Source organism: Oryx dammah, unplaced genomic scaffold, assembly GCF_014754425.2.
Source record: "Oryx dammah isolate SB20612 unplaced genomic scaffold, SCBI_Odam_1.1 HiC_scaffold_17, whole genome shotgun sequence".
Taxonomy (NCBI): Eukaryota; Metazoa; Chordata; class Mammalia; order Artiodactyla; family Bovidae; genus Oryx; species Oryx dammah.
In genome coordinates this window covers 31,070,124-31,079,248 of record NW_024070201.1, presented here as the reverse complement: position 1 = coordinate 31,079,248, position 9,125 = coordinate 31,070,124, and the positions used below count along the sequence as shown (strand labels likewise).

Sequence of the window (9,125 nt, the reverse complement as noted above, 5' to 3'; positions counted from 1 at the left end):
AGATGGACCTTTGTTGGCAAAGTAATGTCTCTGCTTTTGAATATGCCATCTAGATTGGTCATAACTTTCCATCTTTTAATTTCATGGCTGCAATCACCATCTGCACTGATTTTGGAGCACCCCCAAAATAAAGTCTGACACTGTTTCCACTGTTTCCCCATCTATTTCCCATGAAGTGATGGGACCAGATGCCATGATCTTAGTTTTCGTAATGTTGAGCTTTATAAGCCAACTTTTTCACTCTCCTCTTTCACTTTCATCAAGAGGCTTTTTAGTTCCTCTTCACTTTCTGTCATAAGGGTGGTGTCATCTGCATACCCAAGGTTATTGATATTTCTCCCGGCAATCTTGATTCCAGTTTGTGCTTCTTCCAGCCCAGCATTTCTCATGATGTACTCTGCTGCTGCTGCTGCTGCTACATATAAGTTAAATAAGCAGGGTGACAATATACAGCCTTGACATACTCCTTTTCCTATTTGGAACCAGTCTGTTGTTCCATGTCCAGTTCTAACTGTTGCTTCCTGACCTGTATATAGATTTCTCAAGGGGCAGATCGGGTGGTCTGGTATTCCCATCCCTTGAAGAATTTTCCACAGTTTATTGTGATCACACAGTCAAAAGCTTTGGCATAGTCAATAAAGCAGAAATAGATGTTTTTCTGGAACTCTCTTGCTTTTTCCATGATCCAGTAGATGTTGGCAATTTGATCTCTGGTTCCTCTGCCTTTTCTAAAACCAGCTTGAACATCTGAAAGTTCATGGTTCACATATTTCTGAAGCCTGGCTTGGAGAATTTTGAGCATTACTTCACTAGCATGCGAGATGAGTGCCAATTGTGTGGTAGTCTGAGCATTCTTTGGCATTGCCTTTCTTTGGGATTGGGATGAAAACTGACCTTTTCCAGTCCTGTGGCCACTGCTGAGTTTTCCAAATTTGCTGGCATGCTGAATGCAGCACTTTCACAGCATCATCTTTCAGGATTTGAAAGAGCTCAACTGGAATTCCATCACCTCCACTAGCTTTGTTCGTAGTGATGCTTTCTAAGACCCACTTGACTTCACATTCCAGGATGTCTGGCTCTAGGTGAGTGATTACACCATTATGATTATCTTGGTTGTGAAGCTCTTTTTTGTACAGTTCTTCTGTGTATTCTTGCCATCTCTTCTTAATATCTTCTGCTTCTGTTAGGTCCATGTCATTTCTGTCCTTCATTGTGCCCATCTTTGCATGAAATGTTCCCTTGGTATCTCCAGTTTTCTTGGAGAGATCTCTAGTCATTCCCATTCTGTTCATTTCCTCTATTCCTTTGCATTGATCGCTGAGGAAGGCTTTCTTATCTCTTCTTGCTATTCTTTGGAACTCTGCATTCGATGCTTTTTCTTTCCTTTTCTCCTTTGCTTTTCACCTCTCTTCTTTTCACAGCTATTTGTAAGGCCTCCCAGACAGCCATTTTGCTTTTTTTGCATTTCTTTTCAGTGGCAATGGTCTTGATCCCTGTCTCCTGTACATATGCACTACTTATGCTCTATTATACAACTACATGGCCCTCTAGATTCCCATGAATATATCAGATTATTGCAAAGCCCCACATAAATATCATATTCGTTAATGTTTTTTTTTGGTTATCCTATCGTGTCTTGCATGAATATCAGCCCCTTTTGCTATTTTCAGTGGTTGCCAGGCTGCTGTGTGTGTGTGTTTAAAATTTTTTTGGTTGTTGTTAAATATTTATTCTATGCATTTATTTGTTTGATTGTGGTGGGTCTTAGTTGCAGCATGCGGGATCTTCGACTGAAGTATATAGGATCTTGTTCCCTGACCAGGGATCAAACTCAGACCCCCTGCATTGGGAGTGTGGAGTCTTAGCCATTGGACCACCAGGAAAGTTCCCCAGGCTGCAGTTTTTAACTGTGATTGTGGGCTATTGATTTTATTGATTATCATAGAGTGAGAGGGGGATGGGAATAGGGCAAATTAAAAATGCCACAAAGCTCATTGTTATTTACCAAAACTCAGCATTTTTTCTTGAAAAAATGTTCCCTGATTGCTTATAGCCTTTGATTAATTTCCAGAGTTCCAAAAAGTTGATCATGACAGTTTTTGCCAGCCTCATTTCTTTATAGAGTAGAGAATATTTAGAGGTCCTGAGCCTGGCGGGCCATAGTCTGTGGGGTCACAAAGAGTCAGACACGACTGAAGAGACTTAGCATGCATGCATGCGTTCTGTATTTTTATTAATATTACCCTTACAGTCTTAAGCTTAGATTTTAAAACTTAACTCCCAAACAATATTTCCAGTGTTTTATTAATAAATCTTGAGGAAAATGGGTAATTTATTTCTAGATTTAATTCATTTCGTACATAAATAAAACTCTCCTCAAGTTGACAGTGACATGAAGCCACATTGTCGCTCATTGTCGAATGTGTTTTAAGTACTGAGAAAGAGTACACTGTATACAAAGAATGTGGATGTAGATATTCCAACAGCCAAATATTTTATTGTGCAATGAAATGCTGATGGAAAGGCAGTGAGGTTACGATGAGTTTGACTTGCATCCTGATTACGTAAGTGATCTATATGGCTAGGTTCTGTGTGTAAATATCAGCTTGAGGAGAGGTTTATTTATGCATTAAATGAATTAACTCAAGAAACAAATTACCCACCTTCCTCAAGATTTATTAATAAAACATTGGGAATATTGTTAGGAATTGAGGTAGCTTGGATGGCTATGCTAAAGACGATTGAGGAATATTTTGCTCTAGGAAATTCAGCTCCCAGCTCCCCTAAGCATTTGAAGTCCACCTCTCAGTATTTTTTTGTATAGTGAAAAGTTTTATATTTGGAATTAGCCAGCTGGACTCAGCTTAGATGATCCTAATTTTGTTGGCAACATCCAAAGCGTCATAGTCAGGAGCCAGTTGAACATATGCCTTCTTCTCTCCATCAGTCCTGATCAGGGTGTTGACCTTAGTCGTGTCAATGTCATTGCTGTTGTTCAGTCACAAAGCTCTGTCTGACTCTCTGCAGCCCCGTGGACTGCAGCACACCAGGCTCAATGGCGTAGAGCTTCTTTTAAAAATATTTTTTAATTGGTGGAAAATTGCTTTACAATATTGTGTTGGTTTCTGCCACGCAACAATGTGAATCAGTCGTAATTATATATGTATCATCTCCCTCCCTTTTGAGCCTCACTTCCCTCCCACCCCTCTAGGTCCCCACAGAGCGCCAGGCTGGGCTTCCCTGTGTTATGCAGCAACTTCCCGCTAATGAACCCAGTAGAGAACACACTTGCGGACTCAGCTGAAGGTGAGACAAACTGAGAAAGTAGCACTGACATACATAGACTCTCAGGCGCACAGTAGGTGGCATAGAGCTTCTCCACAGCCTGACTAACTTGGTGCTTGTTGGCCCTGATGTCCACAGTGAACAACAGTGTGCTGTCTTCTGTGTTTCTCGTGGCTGACTCAGTGGTGAGGGGGACTTAATGATGGCACAGTGATCAGGCTGGTTTCTCCCAGGGGTGCTCTTCCAAGGATATTTGGGCTGCCTTCTGAGCCACAGTGTTTTGGGCCACTGGAAGTTGGGTGATGCTCAGATCTTCTTTTTCTGTGGTTGTGGACATCTTTCACTGCTTTGGTGCTGCTGCTGCTAAGTCACTTCAGTCGTCTCCAACTCTGTGCGACCCCATAGATGGCAGCCCACCAGACTCCCCCATCCCTGAGATTCTCCAGGCAAGAACACTGGAGTAGGTTGCCATTTCCTTCTCCGATGCATGAAAGTGAAAAGTGAGAGTGAAGTCGTTCAGTCGTCTCCGACTCTTGGCGACCCCATGGACTGCAGCCCACCAGGCTCCTCCGTCCATGGGATTTTCCATGCAAGAGTACTGCAGTGGGGTGCCATTGCCTTCTCTGGCTGCTTTACTGGCCTTCAAAGCCTTTGCTTTGGCTTTGATTCTGGAAGGGCAGCAGCTTCCTTCTTTGCCTGTGGCGCCATCTTTATGAAAAACAGTCTCTTCCTTTTTAATTTTTGTGTTTTCTTGCTTTTCCAACAAATGACTTTACAACTCATACAACCAAATCTCTCAAACATTTTTGTCTCTTTGCCACACTATGAACTTTCAGACATTTTAGATTCTTTAAAAGGTGTACTAGGTCACGCCATCCTCTGGCTGGTAGATAATTAAAATCAGCACAGAACAGCAATATACACCCTCTAAAGCAAATGGTCAGTTCTCAGCCTTTATGCTGCCATGACATGCTTGATGAATGATTTTCTTATGTGGGGAACATTCTCAAGGGCACATTCATATTTGGACAAACATCTCAAATTTGGAAGTCATGCATTGTGGTAATTTGTAATCATCAGAACAGTTAACTGCCCATCTGTAGCAGAGGCTCTTTGTGACCCACGGTGGAGATAAACTTGGGCTGTATGGCAGGACGGTCCCAGCATTCTGGCTACAATGTCACTCCTTTGTCTCCCAGAATTCATAGATGTATATATTTATAGGAATATATACACAAGTGTGTGTGCATTAGTTGCTCAGCTGTGTCCAACTCTTTGCAACCCCGTGGATTGTAGCCTGCCAGGCTTCTCTGTCCATGCGATTCTCCAGGCAAGAATACTGGAGTGGGTAGCCTATCCCTTCTCCAGTATACACACATACATCCATATTAAAGTAAACCTTTTGGAAATTTCAGTACTTTAGCTAAAAACAACTTAACATATTGTTTTGGTTCATAGTCTGTGCAGCCAAATTGTGTAGGATAGAATCTGATTTCATTATGTGCTAGCAGTGTGATCCTCTGGCAAGCAGTGTAACCTCTGTCCTTCAGCATTGTCATCCATCAAGTCGACATAATGGTGCCTGTGTCGTAAGGTCACTGTGAAGACACCTGAGATCACGTATATAAAGGAACAAATCTGCTTCTTATAGTGGACACTCTTTTGTTTGCAACAGATCACTCTGACTCACCTTGTACTTGATTGTTTGAAATGATTTAGAGTTACATAAATCAGAATTATGTAACTCTTAAAGGGTTTAGAGTTACATAAATAAAACTACTGGGCTTCCGAGGTGGCTCAGTGATAAAGACTCCGCCTGCAAAGCAGGAGACACAGGTTGGATCTCTGGGTCAGGAAGATCCCCTGGAGAAGGAAATGACAGCTCATATCAGTATTTTTGCCTGAGAAATCCCACGGACAGAGGAGCCTGACGGGTTACAGTCCATGGGGGTCACAAAAGAGTCAGACACAACTTAACAACTGAACAACAACAAATACTAAACTTTCAGTAAGTTTTTCTACTCATTCAGGACGTGTCAGTAATCTGGAAGCTTTTTTGGTTTTAGAGATGGAATCCTTTATCACATAAAATCATATGAAGAACCCCATTGCAGAAACCAGTAACAAACAGATGCTCTATTTGCACCGGGAGGTCTGTGCAAATAGATGGGAGGTCAGATGGGAGGTCTGAAGCCCCTTCTTTTCTGTCTGCGGCAGCCCTTATAGAGTCATAAGGAATTCTAGGCATTCAACGAAGACAGTGGGAAATCCTGTAGTCTGGTCATGCTCTTGCAATACCAATGTTCTCTTTCTGGGCAACATGTGAGGATGTAAAACGAAGTCCAATGTCCAACCTAGCTTGTATGTCTTTTTTTCTTTTTAATTTATTAATTTTGGGGGGCTGCACTGGGTCTTAGTTGTGGCATGCAGGATCATTTTGTTGTGAATTGGGGGATCTGTTGGTTGTTTGGCATGTGGGATTTAGTTCCCTGACCAGGGATTGAACCCAGGGGTCCTGCAGTGGGAGCACAGATTATTAGCCACTGGATCAGGGAAGTTCCTTTTATGTCTTGAAAAAACTCAGCCTAGAAGGTTACCCTTCTGCAATACGCAAGGCTGTGAGCTTAATTAGCAATTCCATCAGTGTATGTGTTTAGGAAATTATCTGCCTTGGGAGTTCAGTACACCCATTTGGAGAGTAAAACCTTATAGGGTGGTGACTTTCAAGCTTTAACAAACATCAGTATTACCTGAAGGTCTTGTTAAATCAGATTTCTGGGCCCCACTACCAGAGTTTCTGATTTGGTAGGACTTGGATAGTATCTGAAAATGTGCTTTTATTTCTTTTTAAAAACAATTTGATATAATTCAAATACCATATTATGAATCCTTTCAAAGTGTACAATTCAATGGTTTTTAGTATATCTATAGAGTTTTGCCTGGTGGGAATCCCCTATAGGGATTCCCTGGTGGCTCAGACGGTAAAGCATCTGCCTGCAATGTGGGAGAGCCGGCTTTGATCCCCAGGTCGGGAAGATCCCCTGGAGAAGGAAATGGCAATCCATTCCAGTACTCTTGCCTAGAAAATTCCATTGATAGAGGAGCCTGGTTGGCTATAGTCCATGGGGTCGCAAAGAGTCAGACATGACTGAGCAACTTCACTCACTCACTCACTCACTCATAGAGTTTTGCAACCATCACCACAATCAATTTTATTTATTATTTTTAAAATATAAATTTATTTGTTTTAATTCGAGGCTAATTACTTTACAATATTGTATTGGTTTTGCCATACATCAACATGAATCTGCCACAGGTGTACACGTGTTCCCCTTTCTGAATCCCCCCTCCCACCTCCCTCCCCAAACCATCCCTCTGGGTCATCCCAGTGCACCAGCCCTGAGCATCCTGTATCATGCATCAAACCTGGACTGGTGATTTGTTTCATATATGATATTATACATGTTTCAATGCCATTCTCCCAAATCATCCCACCCTCTCCCTCTCTCACAGAGTCCAAAAGACTTCTATACATCTGTGTCTCTTTTGCTGTCTTGCATACAGGGTTATCGTTACCATCTTTCTAAATTCCATGTATATGCGTTAGTATACTGTATTGGTGTTTTTCTTTCTGGCTTACTTCACTCTGTATAATAGGCTCCAGCTTCATCCACCTCATTAGAACTGATTCACATGTATTCTTTTTAATGGCTGAGTAATACTCCATTGTGTATATGTATCACAGCTTTCTTATCCATTCATCTGCTGATGGACATCTAGGTTGCTTCCATGTCCTAGCTATTATAAACAGTGCTGCGATGAACATTGGGGTACACATGTCTCTTTCAATTCTGGTTTCCTCTGTGTGTATGCCAGTAGTGGGATTGCTGGGTCAAAAGGCAGTTCTATTTCCAGTTTTTTCAGGAATCTCCACACTGTTCTCCATAGTGGCTGTACTACTTTGCATTCCCACCAACAGTGTAAGAGGGTTCCCTTTTCTCCACACCCTCTCCACCATTTATTGCTTGTAGAATTTTGGATAGCAGCCATTCTGACTGGCGTGAAATGGTACCTCATTGTGGTTTTGATTTGCATTTGTCTGATAATGAGTGATGTTTAGCATCTTTTCATGTGTCTATTAGCCATCTGTATGTCTTCTTTGGAGAAATGTCTATTTAGTTCTTTGGCCTATTTTTTGATTGAGTCGTTTATTTTTCTGGAATTGAGCTGCAGGAGTTGCTTGTATATTTTTAAGATTAGCTCTTTGTCAGTTGCTTCATTTGCTATTATTTTCTCCCATTCTGAAGGCTGTCTTTTCACATTGCTTATGTTTTCCTTTGTTGTGCAGAAGCTTTTATTTTAATTAGGTCCCATTTGTTATTTTTGCTTTTATTTCCAATATTCCCAATATTCCGGGAGGTGGGTCATAGAGGATCCTGCTGTGATTTATGTCAGAAAGTGTTTTGCCTATGTTCTCCTATAGGAGTTTTATAGTTTCTGGTCTTACATCTAGATTTGTAATACATTTTGAGTTTATTTTTATGCATGGTGTTAGAAAGCAGTCTAGTTTCATTCTTTTACAAGTGGTTGACCAGTTTTCCCAGCACCACTTGTTAAAGAAATTGTCTTTTATCCATTGTATATTCCTGCCACCTTTGTCAAAGATAAGGTGTCCATAGATGTGTGGATTTATCTCTGGGCTTTCTATTTTGTTCCATTGGTCTATATTTCTGTCTTTGTGCCAGTACCATACTGTCCTGATGACTGTGGCTTTGTAATAGAGCCTGAAGTCAGGCAGGTTGATTCCTCCAGTTCCATTCTTCTTTCTCAAGATTGCTTTAGCTATTCGAGGTTTTTTGTCTTTCCATACAAATTGTGAAATTATCTGTTCTAGCTCTGTGAAAAATACCGTTGGTAGCTTGATAGGGATTGCATTGAATCTATAAATTGCTTTGGGTAGTATACTCATTTTCACTATATTGATTCTTCTGATCCATGAACATGGAATATTTCTCCACCTATTAGTGTCCTTTTTTATTTCTTTCACCAGTGTTTTATAATTTTCTATATATAGGTCTTTTGTTTCTTTAGGTAGATATATTCCTGCATATTTTATTCTTTTCGTTGCAATAGTGAATGGAATTGTTTCCTTAATTTCTCTATTTTCTCATTATTAGTGTATAGGAATACAAGGGATTTCTGTGTGTTGATTTTATATCCTGCAACTTTACTATGTTCATTGATTAGCTCTAGTAATTTTCTGGTGGAGTCTTTAGGGTTTTCTATGTAGAGGATCATGTCATCTGCAAACAGTGAGAGTTCTACTTCTTCTTTTCCAATTTGGGTTCCTTTTATTTCTTTTTCTGCTCTGATTGTTATGGCCCAAACTTCCAAAACTATGTTGAATAGTAGTGGTAAAAGTGGGCACCCTTGTCTTGTTCCTGACTTTAGGGGAAATGCTTTCAATTTTTCACCATTGAGGATAATGTTTGCTGTGGGTTTGTCATATATAGCTTTTATTATGTTGAGGTATGTTCCTTCTATTCCTGCTTTTGGGGGAGTTTTTATCATAAGTGGATGTTGAGTTTTGTCAAAGGCTTTCTCTGCACCTATTGAGATAATCATATGGCTTTTAATTTTCAATTTGTTAATCTGGTGTATTACATTGCTTGATTTGCAGATATTGAAGAATCCTTGCATCCCTGGGATAAAGCCCACTTGGTCATGGTATATGATCTTTTTAATGTGTTGCTGGATTCTGATTGCTAGAATTTTGTTAAGGATTTTTGCTTCTATGTTCATCAGTGATATTGGCCTGTAGTTTTTTTTTTTTTTTTTTT

General features: G+C 40.4%; 1 pseudogene; it reads right to left on the bottom strand.

Moving 5' to 3' along the window:
- Positions 1 to 2,864: 2,864 nt before the first annotated feature.
- Positions 2,865 to 3,993, bottom strand: LOC120876378 (annotated as a pseudogene).
- Positions 3,994 to 9,125: the final 5,132 nt, after the last annotated feature.